Here is a 16,182-nt window from a genome sequence, read left to right as displayed (position 1 = left end):
TGCATGTCATTAGACTACAGCCTCAGAGACTTGCAATATGACTTATAGGATAACAGTTTTGGTCTGCAGTTGTCATTCTGAATTAGATGTAAACATTGTGCTCAATCATGTTTTGTTTTATCCATGGCTTTTCTGATCATCTGCATGATTGATTCACATTAAAGCTAGGGCATAAACCATAGTTGACAAAGCAGAGTAGCTGTGTTGATGCAACTCAGCAAGCTGTGGCTTAGTATGGTGTGTCATATACACAGTCATATAGCAAATGAGGGCTGACTAAAAGTTGTGCCAGACTTCAGATTGGAAATACAAGTTCATACAGATGCAAAATGCTACGTCGTTGAAAAATGGAATAGTAAACAGACTACTATTTTGAGTTTTAATTCAAAATAGGCTATCTCGACTTCAGTGGAAGCGATCCAACTTTGAAATGGCTCTACTTTGAGGTTGAAATATGGGGAATTTGAAGTCAGAACATCTTAAGTAAAGTTGGTACAATGTCAGAACACATCTGTGGAGTCTGCACAGCCTTTAATTAAGTACAGTACACCTCTATTTATAACTCATTCTCATTCTAAGTGAAAAATTATCCCCCTATGGAAGATTTTTAAGCCTCTCTGGATCTATGCTAAGCAAGTGGGTAGACAGCTATCTAAAGTAACACTTCTCTGAAGGTGTTAATGCAGCTGTTGTGATTTTATGTGTTTGCATTAAGCACAATTTACTGGTGCAATTTGCATTTGGTGTAATTTTTCCAGGAGTTCCTGACCTAAATTTCTCAGTACTAGCTTTAAAAAGTAAAAGCAAAACCCTGTTGATTTCACTGACACAAATCTGTGTTTCTTACACAACAGCCTCTCTGGTTTACCAGTACGGTTCTTAAGGATGCTGGTTCTTTGCTCATTTTGCTCATCAGTTTGTAATTAAGAGGGCAAAGCGCTAGCAGCAATCCAGAATTTGCTTTAAATATATAAATACTTTTCACTGAATGCTTCCTTTCCCTCCCTCAACTTTCTTCATTTTCTCATATACCAGTCCAGGGCCAGCTCTGTTGTGAAGTTATGTGAAATAGTTGCTTTAGGCAATAGATTCTAGGATGGGTGCCATCATGGCGCTATCATTTTGACACTGTTGCTTAAGGGGCAAATGTTTTCTGATGTTGCCAACTTAGCAGTGTGAGTATATGACTTTGGGATGCTTGAAATCTGTGGCTCCACACCCTTTTCTGTACTTTTTGACTTGCCTGTTGCTTTGCTATATCCGCAATATCCAGTAACTTAATCTTGCTGAGGTTATACTGGTATTATCAATATGAGGAGTGTCACTGGGAGGGTAAAAGGCATTCAGGTGGCGCTATAGCAGCTGGACTCTGTCCGCGTCTATATTAGTGTGAAGCCCCTTCTTACAAATTTATTGAGCTGTTTAAGAAAGTGGGCTGTTATGCCTTATTTTGTGAGAAATGCAGAACAATATAGCAAAATGGCTGTGTTTTAGTAGCGGCTTATGGAAGGGTATGGGTGTGGGTGTGAGGGAGAGACAAGGTGGGAATATTACTTTTTGATAGTTTTCAAATATGCAGGGGGGAAAAAAGCACTTGCTTCTAAGGATGAGCAAGCTAGACAACAGTGCGGATCAACTGGTCCTAAAATGATATGAATATTTAGCTTACAGGCTGTATTTCTCAGGGAAGGATATGAAAGAAAGAGAAGGTCCTTGTACACAAAGACTTAGAGCAGAATGTGACCTTTAACTGCTATTTTGAATGAAGTATTAAAGCTGCATGTGGGAAGAGTTTAATACTCTGTTTATAGAAGGAGATAAAGGGAATAGAAATCTCAGTGTTCTCTAATGTTTGAGTCATAGAAAAATGCTTTACACACTTATTACCTGATTTGTTTTTCCAAAGTTTTGGCCTCAGTTGGGTTTCAGGTATATTGTGAGTTTTCATTTATTCCCTTGTTCATCTTCATCAGGAACAAACTTTTTAAGTATTATTATTATTCCTATAAAATCAACATAATTTCTGGGAAATGTTACCCTCAACATAAAACTGTATTGTTTTATGGTTTTGACAGATAAAATATCCCTTGTGTATAAATGTCATGTTACTCCTTCACAGTACCAGTGCCTTTGAGCGTTTAGACAGCCGGTGTGATTCTTGTCATTGTTATTATTCTGAGAAATGGAATTCTTATTTCCAGAATTCAGAAATAACTCTTAAGGGGTCAGAAACATAAACGTGGCTTTGTGGAAGTGGCATTTGGTCCGCTGTGTTCATCTGTATTCAGTAGAACACGTATGCAAAATTGTGTAGCAAACGACAGAATGTGCTTAGAAGTTAATATGATAAAAGAATATGTGCCTTTTTTTCAGGGGCACATGCAGCAACTTGAGATTTCCCCCAAATGATGAAACGTGCCATGACATCATGATGCAAGCTCTGCCCCTCATGCAGTTGCACCCACCATTGCAATACAAATAGGAAAGGTATGGAGTTGACATCATAGCACAGGTTTTGTCATTTGCTATTTGTTCCAGTTGGGGCTGGTGTAGTTTATATACTGAACTATATAAAAGCAGTCCCTGGGTTAAGAATGCCCAACTTATGGACAGCTCGTATTTACGAACGGACTGCCCTAAAGCCTATTATATTAAAAACATAAATAAAAAATACAGGTATAAAAACACATGCACTACTTTGAAAACATTGCACAGCTTCAGTGGTTCATCGGCTCAAGGAAGGAGAATGCCGTCTGCCATTTTAAGTTAGATCATGTGGCCATTTAACTGATGCTAAATACATGTTCTGACTTACCTACAAATTCAACTTAAAGACAGACTTAGGCCCATTTCTCATTTGTAACCCAGGGACTGCCTACATATGATAAATTATTACACACAGTCTCCCTTTTGTGTCAGTTCAGCTGAAGGCCACAGTTTTGTTATTTGAGATAGCTTAGCACAACATTATCAAGTCCTCATCTACAAGGCTGTTGCCTCACTAATAGTTCAAGGTTGCACCCTCACCACTGAAATCAAATGCAAGCTATAGTTCCAGGTTAGTCTAATTCTAGTTAAGCAGAAGTTTCTTTCCAACAGCCAAGGTTCTGAAAACATTTGTCGGGCCCATGCAGGAATCAGGCTTTCCAGGGAGATGAGGGTCAGAGGTATAAGAGGCTGGGCTATCATCAAAGTTGTTCTGGTGCCATGACTCACTTGTGTAAGAGTTTAAATGCAGAGTTCCTGGCTTCCACTTGAGTATAGACAGAGCCATCCAGTTCTGATTACAAGAGTGATTTTCAAGTTATTTTATAGAATGGCTGGGATTAATGGTGTATATGTGTGTGCATGCACACATCAGACTTAGGGCAGAGGTCCTCCAGGACCCTGAATAGTCCTGAAAGTCTTCGGTTCATCTCCAAGAGCCAGCCTAAAATGGTTATGAGATGGTCATGTTTAATGTGACAGGAGGGGAAACAATTTAATTTGTGGTTGGAAAGGAATCAATTAAAATTAAATATTGGAAATGAAATGTCATTTGTTTCTGTCTTGATTCCATGGATTGCTTTTGTAAATGTAATCATTGGCTTGTAACTGAAGGCCAAATATGATTCTCATCTGAGTTGTACAGCTCTGGGTGATTCTCATGGGGGTGATTGTTCTAAGGTGTTATTTGTACATTTATTAAAATAAAAAAGGCATTTAGAAAAAATTAAGGAAACAGTACTGTTAAAAGATAATAAAGTTTTTAATGGCATTCCCCAGCTCTAAAATTGCTAGGTGAAGCCAACATAGCAAGACTGGAGTTGAAGTAAGATGAGATTAAGTGTAATTCTAGTTCAGCCTCAATCTTTGATCATAAGACGTCAGCTTTACTATCGGTGCACAGCTCCTGTAGGGTTTCTATTTGCCCTTTTCCTTCTGGCTTTTTCCAGAACAAATCACAGAATTAGGAACTTGTTTAGATCTTGTAGTTGGAATAGTGCAGAATAAATGAGAACATTTTAAATTTTTCTTATGACAGATAAGAGATGTATTTGATGAAATGACAAAAACTCAGTATTGGTCTTGATGAACAGATGTTCCTGCTCATTCAGATTAATTATATGAATGTTGGGAATTAAGCACAAGACCTCATGTACAAAATTGTTTCTCTACTGCTGACAACCCAAGCAAACATATATTCTATGTAATCTAGAGGAAAGTATCGTTCTTTTTCTATTCTTCAATCAGGCTGTGGTGGATAACTTGGTTGGTTGGTTAGCTGGTTGGCTGAGAAAGGAATTATCTCTTGGTCCCAACTCTGACTATCAACACCTGCACAAAGTGATGTGATTGACAGGCGTCCCCCAATGTAAAACAGTTGGAACCCTAAAGAACTAGAAGATTCTATGTCTTTGATTTAAATGACATAAGAAATTGCCTTATGTCAAGCAAATCATTGTTCTTATATAACTTAGTATTGTCTATAGCAGAGAAAGGCAACCTGATGCTGTCCAGATGTTTAGGACTACTATTCATATAGTCTCTGATCACACGCCATGCTGATTGAGCCCGATGGAAGTTGTTCAAAACATCTGTAAGGCCCCAGCTTGCCTGCCTTTGATCTACATGACTAGGAGTATCTCTTTCTCTCTCTCTCTCTCTTTTACTGGAGATGCTAGAGATCAAGCTGATTATGTATGAAAACTGCATCGTCTACATGACCTACAATCTCCTTGGATACAAAAAAAAAGGGGGGGGGAATTTGAAACTTAAATGTTAGAAGCCATGATAGAATTCTTAACTTTAGTTTGACATTTAAAAAAATAGAATAAAAAAGCACTTGGTTACTGTACTATGTTAAGAAAAAATACCCTTTAGTTTTAATTGTAAGAGATTGCTTACCTAGCTTACATCACAAATACTATTTCAAATTCTTTGATGCTAGATCAAAGGTAATATGAGTTTTAAGAGAACTATATTTGGAAGGGCAGTGCTAATAAAAAAAAACAACAACATTACAGTATCTGTTGCTATACAAGCTGAGCGATGACCATCATATGCACAAACAGATGATGCGTATGTATGGTATGTATGTGTTGCAGGTAAGAAAGCTATATTTGGCCTTTAAATTGTGTGGCCACTCTCTTTTGACCTCCCCTGCTCATATGTCCTGGGAGAACCTACGTAGCATTCCCCATTTCTGAGAGGTGAAGGATAGAGGCTTGCAAGTGCTACTACTCTGTGGTGCACCTACTCTCCAGAGCAGCCTCTTCCCAGAAATCTCGTCAGCTGCCATATTGTTGGCTACCTCTAAGTTACTAAAAACTGAGTTATTTCAGAGAGCCCTTGGGGCATGAATTCATGCTATTGATATTGATTGGTTTATGTATAATTGGGGCTTGATTGGTTGTTATTTCATTGCAAGGGCTATAAGACTTAAACTTTTACTCCCCTCCTCCCCTTTTCAGTGACTGACTTTTGTATGCAAGTGCTGACCACCCTGCACTATTCTGTTCCGAAGGCCTTTCTTGGGCGGTGGCTATAAGGTGGCCTACAAGCAAGTTGCCCCAGAGAGCTGTGTACTTTAGGTGCAACCTAGCAGCTGCTCCAGGTGGTGGATAAAGAGGTCAGCTGATAGGGGCTTGGCCTCAGTTTGCAAAGTGTCATGTCTGTGGCTCTGGTGCCTGCTGTATTTCATGTAATGATACAGATGGCCTTGGGACACATTTATGCAGAGCAGACCCGGGGCACTTTTGTGACCCTGTGGAAGTTCTTGAACTCTAGTACCCACAATCCTGGGCTAATCCTGGGTCTTGGTGAGGATGGTGAGTGTTGAAGTGCACTGCAATGGTCTTCTCAGAGCCTTGGAAAGAGAATGGAAAATGTTACAAGCTTGGAACCCTGGTGCATTCTTCCATCAGATAGTCTTCACTTAGCGACTGCCTTGGACAGCGATCAATCACAGTTACGACGGTGATGAAAAAGTAACTTTGTGACCAGTTTTCACATTTATGACATTCGCAGTGTCTCTCTCTTTCAGTCACGTGTTCACCATTACAGTTAGTACGGGTTGTCCTGTGTAAAATGGTAAGCACAATTGCAGTCATGTGATTTCCCACTTAGCAACCAACTTGCTTAATGACCGAGTTGCTGGTCCTAATTGCAGTCATTATATGAAGACTACCTGTATTGGGAAAATGATAGCCAGCTCCCTGTTCATCAAAGGGGTTTGCTGACAAGAGAATAAAAAACCATAGCAAATTCTTTTCAACTGCACCTTCTCTATTGCAGCATTCATTTTTCAGTCGGGGTGTTGAATGTGTTTGCTATCTGTTACCAGATTTAGTTATACATTTGAAATAATCATGCCGATTACCAACAGGGTATGTATTCCATATTCAATCTTCAAGAAAGATTGAAATTCTACATTCTGGCTATCTCTAATTTACATAAATTATGCAGAAACAACACATTTCCTTTGTTTCGTATAATTCCTACATTCGATATTTACCTGAAAAGGAAGACTGGTGTTTTTTTTTCACTCTTAAATAATTTATCTTTAAAATGGGAAGATTCTCTGTGATGTGCTGAGAAAATAGTAGAAACAGGAAATAACTTTTTCTGTCTAAGCTTTTAATCTAAGCTTTTCTTTTAAGAAGAGGTCATTTTAGATTCAGGCTCATCTTCCTTTCAGGTAAATATGGAATTTCTGTTCTTGCTAGAATTGTGGAACCACTTTTCTGGCTTCTGAGTTCCTGGGAGGCATTATCAATTTATTTGCGAGTCTGTCTTTATAGCCGTGAGGGCTAGAACCTTACTGCTTTTTGAGAACTGACAGTTGCGATACTGAGGAAAAATAATCTTTCTTTGACTAGATCTTGTGTTTTATTGATACTCTAATGTTGTAGCATATTGGGAGGGGATTATGTGATATTATTGCCTGGCACTGCTCCATAAATATCATTTTAATAGTAAAGTGATACAGATGGGTTACTTATCTCCATTTGAAAACCTGTGGGCCAAGAGGAACAGGATGGTTCACTGCCATTAGAAAAAGTGAGATTCTGTTAATTCAGCATATAATATGTCTGGCTTTCTGATGGCCTTGAAATCTCCCATGAATCATTAAACCTCATTAGAACCTGTCTCCTGCTACTGTAAGGTAATGTCAGGATAAAGGTGAAGTTCTGTGGTTTTACAAAGACATTCCTCACGTTTGAATATGGCTATGAAATTTCTGCACACGTCTTGATTCCGGCAATAGGAGGTTTATTTTCAGTGTCTGTCCTTTTACATGCTTTCTGTCTGCAGTCAAATGTCTCCTTATGTACATGGTTCACTCCAATTGTGATCCATCAAATGCTGTAAAAAAGTTTGCATGCACAGTTATGCCTCCAGTGAAGGACATTAGTCTTTCTTCCAACTCTGCTGCAAAAGGCCAGGAATCTATTAAAAATAGATTTAGTCAGACTGGAAAAGTGAAACCTAAGTATAGCTTTATAAAGCATTATGTGCCATAAGATGTTACTTTTTAAATGAAAATTAGCTTTTCTACACTGTAGCTTTATAATGCAATTAAATCCATCTTTTATTTTCTATTTCTTAAGTATTTACCTCCATGGCACACAATTGTTGTATTTTCTAGCAGCAGTGTTTGTACCTGGGAAAAAAGTAATTATTTCCTCAGGACATTTTATTAGTATTGTGTGTAATTATCCCAAGTGCCAGGGGTCCTGATGTGGTTGTATATTTAGGATGCAATTAATGGCATTTTGCACAACTCTCCTCCAGTTTCTGCAGTGTGTTGCGAAACTATCCTTTTGAAAGGGGTGCGTATGCGTGCACAGTGGGAAGGAGGTAAAAAGGTCTCCAGGTCTTCATCTCCTTTTTATTGACCAGTGTTGCAATATCCTGTGGTATGCAGGAAATATGCTTGATTAGGATTGGGGGTTATTTTTAGTCTGGTTGCATATAAATATGATCAATCAATCAGTCTACATTTCCCATGCAAGTTATTGGTGCTGTAAGAAGAACCTGGCAGATGCATACAGAAATGCGGAGACTGGCAAGTATACTGTTCATTGGAAAGCCATTTTAGCTGACCTTGTCCCTGTTTTTCTGCCTGCCTCCTCGCTGATCATTTAACCTGACCATTTGGGGCGGCTGATTCTCTGCAGAGGTCTCTCAGTGAAGTAGCAGGACTTTGATGGGGGAAAGCTGAGTGACCCAAAGAGAAAAAGGAAAGTGGGTTGGAAAGAAAGAGAGATTGGGCCGGTGATGTGTGCAGCTGAATTCTGCTGTAACATAAGCCAGGGTTTGTTTCAAGCGAGCCATCTCAGTCTTGCAGTCAAGCAAGGAATCTGTTCAGCCCTTGGGGTGGGTCTGACTCCAGCCCCAACTACCTCCAGTCAGGCTGATCAAAGGCAGAGTTAGCTGGAGATGATGGGAGTTGTAATACAACTCATCTGGGGGGCAGCAGGTATGGGAGGGCAGAGTTTCAGATCTTTTATCACTTCCAAATATGCAGTAGCTTAACGAGGATGTTTCATCTTGAAGGGAATTACTGTCGTAACCTGAGTCTCTGTTGCTAGAGACAAAGGATTGAGAAAGTGCTGCGCTCTATAGCTTGTTCTAATCTTTAAATCTGCCTTGGTTCCTGTCTTAGGTAGACAAGCACTGATTTGGTGAAACATTCCTCAGACAAATCAGACTTCTCCAAAGTGAGGAATAAAAGAAGCCTTTCTTCATCTGTTTCCATTTTGATACTTTCCCATAGTTGATGATCATCATGTTTATTAAGGAGTGTAAGTGAACTGTCAGCTTATGTATAGCTTATATTCTAGCTATGAAAATATGCAAAAATTGAAGAGGCCTCCGACATTTTGAAGAGAACTTCAGTAACTGGACTAATAGTCAAGTTATATAACTCACCAGTGGAACCTTTTTTGGCTCAGAACTTCTTGTGTACTCTACGATAAGGAAACTGTTGTACAGAGTTGTGGTTTGCCTGTCATGTGCAAGGCAAGTCCTCCAAAATTCATGCAGCTTTGACACAGGTTACTTAAGGGTTCTTTCACTTAGATTTTTTTTAAAGGTTTTTTTTAATTCTGCCTTTCTTATTTTTATAAATGACTCAAGGTGGTGAACATACCTAATACTCCTTTCTCCTCCTATTTTCCACACAACAACAACCCTGTGAGGTGAGTTGGGCTGAGAGAGAGCGACTGGCCCAAAGTCACCCAGCCGACTTTCATGCCTAAGGTGGGACTAGAACTCACAGGCTCCTGGATTCTAGCCCAGTGCTTTAACTACTAGACCAAACTGGCTCTCCAAGATTTTGCTCCAAGAAAGCTCTCAGGTTCTAAAGTCTTGTGTGCATGGATAAAACTATTCAAGGGCAAGTTGTCCACTTCTGGTGGTTGGATATCTTACTGAGTAAGTAGCCTAGTGGGGGTTGCAGAAGATGTTTGGGGAGAATAACTGGCCTGAAGTGAGAATGTGGCCTTCCTTCCCAAAGTTTTTGGAAGTCACTGCTATTCCCAAAAGGCGAGCTTCTCCTCAATTTCTCTAATATCTGCTTTTTGGAGTGTAAAAAAGAAAAGGCCTTAATTTTCTTATTTGTTGACTGATTCTCAGTGACATTAATTTCTCTTGCCCCACCCCCAGATTCTGGGGCTGAAAGATACCAGGAGGCGGCTTACCATAGTCACAAATATTTGAAATATGTCCTTCTTTATGGTCAACACCCACACTGGTTTCAGAAAAAGCTTGAAAATTGCATAAACAAATTATGGAAGTTAATAAGGTGCAGATCTTTTTTTCTTCTGTTTCTTATTCTGATGCTTTGGTAGGGAACCTAAAGTGATATACTTTGAAATGCATTTGTCACTGTTGCTACTTTTCCATATATGTTAGTTTGGAGCACCCAATGAACAAACCAGTCTGCCTTCTTTTCAGATCTGGGTAGGGCAAGCAGTGTTTTTCTTTCCTCATACTTCCTCACTCAATTTCCCATGCACCATAATCTTTTGAAACATCTGGGCAAGATTCAAGAAAGAAACAAGTTGGAGAACAGTGTCACAGATAGTGTTGTTTAAAAAAAAGAGAGAGAGATGCTTCTTTTAAAAAAAGAAGAAATCAGTAGGAATCAAATCTGCTTGGTAGGATGGCAGTAACGCTTAGATAATATCTGCAGCCATTGCACCTCAGTCTTCCAAGAGACGAAGACATAGATTGTGCAGCGGAACATGCTACTTGCGAACAATAGAATGAGAACAGAGGAAAACAGCCTTAAAGCAACCTTGAGGATGAGGTGGGGATATTCCCAATTGGCCAATATACCTGATTATTATTTCTGCTGCTAATAATGGAGCTATTGGGGCATCTTTTTAAGAACTGATTTGCTTTTGCTGTACAGTTCATTGGCATTTAATGGGGTCATAGCAAGGGGTGAACCTTGCCTGTATTGTCAACTGAGGCCATATCTGTTCTCCAGATGAATGGTCACCACTGGCAGATCAAATTCCTCTCCCTGCTGCCTTTTCGTGTGGCCGGGTCCAGGTTCCCTGGTCCCCTCGCCTCACGCTCTCATGGAAACCCTACATCTCATGATTTAGTTGACAGCAGAAGTCACTCAATGCTGCATCTTGCTGTGACAGATGAGGAACAGATTGTGGGGGGCAGGGGGCCACTGGGTAGCAAACCTCAAGAATTGATTTTTGGACATGTGGAAGAGTGCAGAGACAGAGGGCAAGGCAAACTTCTGCAGGCAAGTGGTTTAAGGGATTGCAACTGACCAGTGCTTTTATTTAATTTGGCAGAAGATTTTAGAAGAATCCCAGAAGATGAAGTTCATGCTACTTGGGGAAATAATAGAATAGGGTCTGTCAGATCATTCATTAAGATTCCATTTCTATTCATAAATCAATCAGTCCCATTTGTCCAGAATTCATTCTTCTGGTACTGCATAAAAGCAGACTTCTGTTGCTTTGCAGTATTTTTTTTTTTTAACTTGTGAAAAACGCAGCTGGCACCAATTTGCCAAAGGGGCCGAAAGCACGAGCGTTTATATATCTGATTTCCTTACACTGCATGATGTTCCTTAGAAAAGAATAGGATGATGCCTTTGTATCATTACTGTGCGGTTTGCATGCCCTCATAAGCCATGGCTTTAGGTACGATCTAAAATTGCATGGTTGCTGATACAAAATAAACAATCATACTAATTCTTACATTTGTAAGAAATTTGTGGTGGTGCATGCACATGTATGCATGTGTAGCCAGTAATAGTCACACTTACACAAATGGTTCAAAGAGCTATGCAGTATTTAATAAAATATTACATTTGCAGAAGATTACAACTAAGAAAGCAACTATTTCTCCTTCTTGCTTATCCTCAGAGATTGCAGAAAGGCTAGTGTTCACCGGAAAAAGGCATACTTTACAGGAGGTCCAAATTCAATCCCCCTATTTCCATGAAGGGTGAAAGACTTCTATCTGAAAAACGAGTTGTTGATGTATTCTAGTGGTGGGGAACTCTGACCTTCTAAATGTTGGGTTACAGTTCTGTCATCCTTGACTACCAGCCTACTAGAGAAAGCTGATGAGAGTGGGAGTCTCACAACATCTGGAAGTCATCTTTTCTGCCCAGGTATCCGTCTCCATGGTCAGGAGGAAAGAAATAATTCACCCTTTGACATTTGGGGTTCACTGGGTCTGTTGGCTTTAGGTTTCTAAAAAGGTTTTATTGATGCAATGAAGAGGTCTTTTCCGATTTATGTCCACCAAAGCATTAGCCATCTCACAATAAATAAATGCCATAAATAGAAAGGCCATAGTTTAGTCATAGCAGAACTACTTTGCATGTGAAAGTCTATTTCAGTCCCTAGCATCTCCAAATTGGTCTGGGATAAATTCCTTTTGGAAAGTTTGGAGAGAGACTGTCCATCCTTGTAGATCAACCTAGAACCTTCCAATTGTTTTGGACTTAGTTTGTGCTGTATTTCTTGACTAGCTAAGCCAAGGCAGCCATGTTGAAGAGTAAAGTCCCTTGAAGTAAATCCAGCAGTTTTCCAAGCCAACCAAAATTCTTATACCTACTGTATAAACCCTGTGATAGCTCTGCTAATGATCTGACAATATGGGTGAAGGGCCAGTTGGTGAAATATTCTAACAACGCTGGATTGCTCCCCCCACTTCTGCCTGTGAAAAAGTTCAATACTCTGCAATAGTTTGACCTCTTGGCTAATTTTAAATGCCGATTTGACAAATAGCTGAAAGATCTTAGAGGGCTTAACTGTTTCTCAGTTGTCTGAGCCCAGGAGCTGGGGGTGGGTTGGAGAGTTCAGCTGCTTTTATATTTAGATCCTTGTAGGTTTCACCCTTGCTATACTGAATTTGTAAAACAGAATTTGTCACTGGAAGTAGTCCTGCTACTTCTGTTGAGTTTCCTATTTCCTCTCCCTGGATTTTGTATATTGTTAGGTGGTACTTATTTCCTACAAATGTGTTTAGTTGCTGGTTGAACTGATCACACAATTGTAGGACCTGTTCGCTGGACATTCCCATTCTTACAATTGGGTTGCATCAGTTTTATTCTGTAAATGAGAGTTGTGAGAACGGAAACCCTCATGTTTTGCCAGCATCTCTTGACCTATTGATGCGTTTCTAGCATCAGTGTTAAGAAATAGGGTTGACTACAGTTGTAGAATACAAGAACTGTATATAGTTTACTTATTTATAGACTTAGATCCTTTTTTTCTTTGGGAGTTCAAGGTGGCATACCTAGCAATCCTTCCTGTTTTTCCACACAACAACCCTGTGAGGTGAATTGGGCTCTCTTGAAGAATAATAATAAGCATGGTGTGGGATAAAATGCAGTAAAAGGCAAGGCATAGAAATAAAAAGTTGCATATTCAGGTTAATAAAGAAAAACCCATAGTTTTTGTTACTACAAGAACTCTGGAAGGGTCACTATGTTCATGACCATCCAATAAATACCCATTTTCTATAGAAACCAAATGTCCAGTATTTCTTTCATCTAACATTTCTTTGAAAAGTTTTCTTTGGCCATGTGTTCCTATCTAAGCCTTCTTTAGTATGTGTCAGGCTGCCTGGACCCAGACTTGGAAGTTAACCCTGGTCCCCCAACTTGGGGGTTACCATGTGGCTTGGCCACTAGGCTCAGGCTTGGCTAAAATCTCTCAGGCACATGATGTGGTTCCGCTAGATAAGAAGCTGTATTGCAAACCTGAATGAAGCTACACTGAACCATTGATTGCCCTCTCTCTGTGAGAAGATGCAGTTCCCCTCTTATCCCTATAGCCATTATGCCCCTTTGCTGCTGCTTCCCACATTTTCTGTGTTCCTGTGGATTTTTTGCCCTGTGCTTCATGGCCTTGAAGCTGAGCCATTGTTGGTTGTTGAGACCACTGACGTCTCAGCCCTGAGAACCACTGGATCTCCAAATGCATTGGCCATGCTAGCAGAAGATTAGTGGGCATGGTAACCCAACAGATTTGAAGGATGCCAAATTAGGAAAAGCTGGTCTCATCAGAGATGATCATTTTCAAGCGTCCTGCCCCTTGAAATAAAATGGCTGGTGATTTCTCTGTTATACTGCATTTTTTTGAACACTTTAAGAACACTTGCATGGACCTAACTTTGCTATCATTCTGGTGCCAAATAAAGCCGCCTTTCATCTGCACAGGCTTTCCAAAATACAGTACATTCCATCATATGTTGTAAGTTGCATTAGCTGTTCAGGTAAAGCCTCTTTCTAATGGAGTTCAACTCCTGGTGATTTCATGGACATATAGCACCCTTGTAGTTTTCTTGGCTAAAGTACGTCAGATTTGCTCTTGCTTTCTCCCAGCGTGTTTTCTCACTTCCCAGAGTAGCCTTCAGCACTGTGGTTTTCTTCTGGTCTCCAGTCCAACTAATAACAAACTCCAACTGTGCTTAACTTTTCCAGAAGAATCCACGATTGGCCAAGTGCTGCTGCCACATGGCTGGTTGTTGTGTCTGTTGTGCTTCTATTATGCTACATTTCTGTTTTTCTGTTAATGTATGTATCTGTTGATTTTTGTACTTTTTATCTTATACTCTCCTAAGAGACTTAGGGGGTCCTGATCTTTTGTGAATAAATACATATAATACAACATTTCTATCTGGCTTGTTGGGGAGAATATTCTTATTTTGAAAGACTGTATGGTAATATAGATCCTGATCTCCTTGGACATCCTTCATAAATGCTCAAGAGTCTTAAGTTGTACCATTGCCCTTCTTTGCCCAGGGGCAAATCAAAGAATAGACTTGTCCATTCCCTAGTAAAGGTTTCTATATTTAAAGCAATGCCACCTTAGAACACGCAGTGATCATTTCTGATTTTTTTAATGATAGTGCATCATTCAGTAAGCTTGGTGGTGCAAATTGCATGGACCTGGTTCAGTCAGGCGGAATCACATCGCAGCAATAGTTGAGCAGTTCTTTGGGTGCTGTGACACTTAGGGCTCTACCCACGAGCATGAAACACAATGTGAAATAGCACATACTCTAGCTGACCTTGACTGATCTTGAAAAGCTGAGCAGGATCAAATCTGGTTATTATTTGAACAGAAGGCCACCAGACAATCCTGGGGCAGGGAACTGGGGAGTTTTTTTTCAAAAAGCCTTGGAAGAAAGCAATTGATTCCCAGCAGTTGGTAAAACATGCCTTGGGATTGGTGCTACATGATCTCGCTTACCAACTTGGCCACTGCATTTTCCAGCTGCAGCTTTGAGACTGCTTCAGAGGTAGGCCTGTGGAAAGTGCCTCAAAGTGACCTTACCATGAGATTATTAGGGATGCCCCTGATGCCATGGGACCAAACCAAACACACACCCACAGACACATACATGCACACTGCTATTTTTTAGTAGTGACCTGAGTGACTCTGGCACAGGACCTTGAATTCCCAATCCTCAAAACTGGCCCAACGAAACCCCATCAGTAGTGAGGGAGCCAAAAAGATCCACAGGGGGGCAGCTGGACAAGCTCATCTGTTAGAGCAATCCAGACTATGGGTCCTCCCAGTTGCCGGATTTGAGAATTGAAACATGCAGGAATAATGTAAGGAACGAAGGACCCATCAATTAATGTTTAAAATGTGGGTGTTACTTCTTTTAGATACATAGAATGGGCAGCTGTTAGTAGGTTATTATGATGTTTGTAAGTCACTTAGTTGAGTCCTGAAAGGGCAAGGTAGCCCTTTTCTTCTCCTCTTCCATGCAAAGTGGGTCACTCTTGATTCCCCTTGTAGAAATGCATGGTTCACAGCAGGTGGCAGCCCCTTGCCAAAACTGGGCTGAACTCAAAAAAGCTAAGTGTGATTGGACCTGGTAAGCATTTGGATGGGAGACCACTAGGAGATCTCAGCATTAAGGTAGACTGAGTGTGAAAAAAACATTTCAGAAGGTGGCAGAACTGAACCATTTCCATGTTGTTGCTAAGAAAATTACATGAATGGATCTATGTAGTTGCCAGGAATTCAGCTTAACTTAAGGGGAGGATTTACCTAAAAGGAGCCAGTTTGCTCTAGTGGTTAAAGGCACTAGGCTAGAAACCTGCAGCGCAATACATTTCCTCTTACATTACTATCTCCCCCCCAAAATCCTAAATTTTCCACTTAGCTAGTTTGGATTTGAGCCAGTTTGGTGTAGTGGTGAAGGCACCAGGCTAGAAACTGGGAGACTCTGAGTTCTGGCTTCGCCTCAGGCACAAAGCCTGCTGGGTGACCTTGGGCCAGTCACTCTCTCTCAGCCCTAGGAAGGAGGCAAGGGCAAGCTCTTTCTGAAAAGCCTTGCCAAGAAAACTGCAGGGACTGGTCCAGGTAGTCACCAGGAAAGGCACCCCCTCTTTACCTAAAAAAAGGATAATTTGTCCAAGGCTGGTAAAACAGTTGAAAACAAGTACACCGTTGCTTTAGCTTCTTGATCTTCTTATTCCTGCAAATGTAACAATCCAATGAAGGATTGGGGAAGAGACCACCAATCTTCCCTAACAATCTATCAATATTTTCACTGCCAGCTTTTAACTTTCCTGATTTGTCCGATTTGGTGATTCCAGATACTGCTGAACAGGCGGAAGCAGTCATTTTAAAGGAGGCTTTGTATGAAATTCAAATGCTTGTGGCTCAGTCTAGACTTTAGTTGAATAAT

At 40.3% G+C, this 16,182-nt stretch overlaps 1 protein-coding gene across 5 annotated transcripts in view; it reads left to right on the top strand.

The window, feature by feature from the left end:
• The window catches only part of CLASP1 (cytoplasmic linker associated protein 1), a 201,066-nt gene that overhangs the window by 35,510 nt on the left and 149,374 nt on the right, over nt 1-16,182 (top strand). The window lies entirely within an intron of this gene.

Source organism: Python bivittatus, unplaced genomic scaffold (genome assembly GCF_059951505.1).
Source record: "Python bivittatus isolate LINGU-HERP-01145 unplaced genomic scaffold, Pbiv_v1 ctg000480_np1212, whole genome shotgun sequence".
Taxonomy (NCBI): Eukaryota; Metazoa; Chordata; class Lepidosauria; order Squamata; family Pythonidae; genus Python; species Python bivittatus.
The sequence above is the reverse complement of the archived record's forward strand: the minus strand, read 5'-3'. Positions and strand labels throughout refer to the sequence as shown.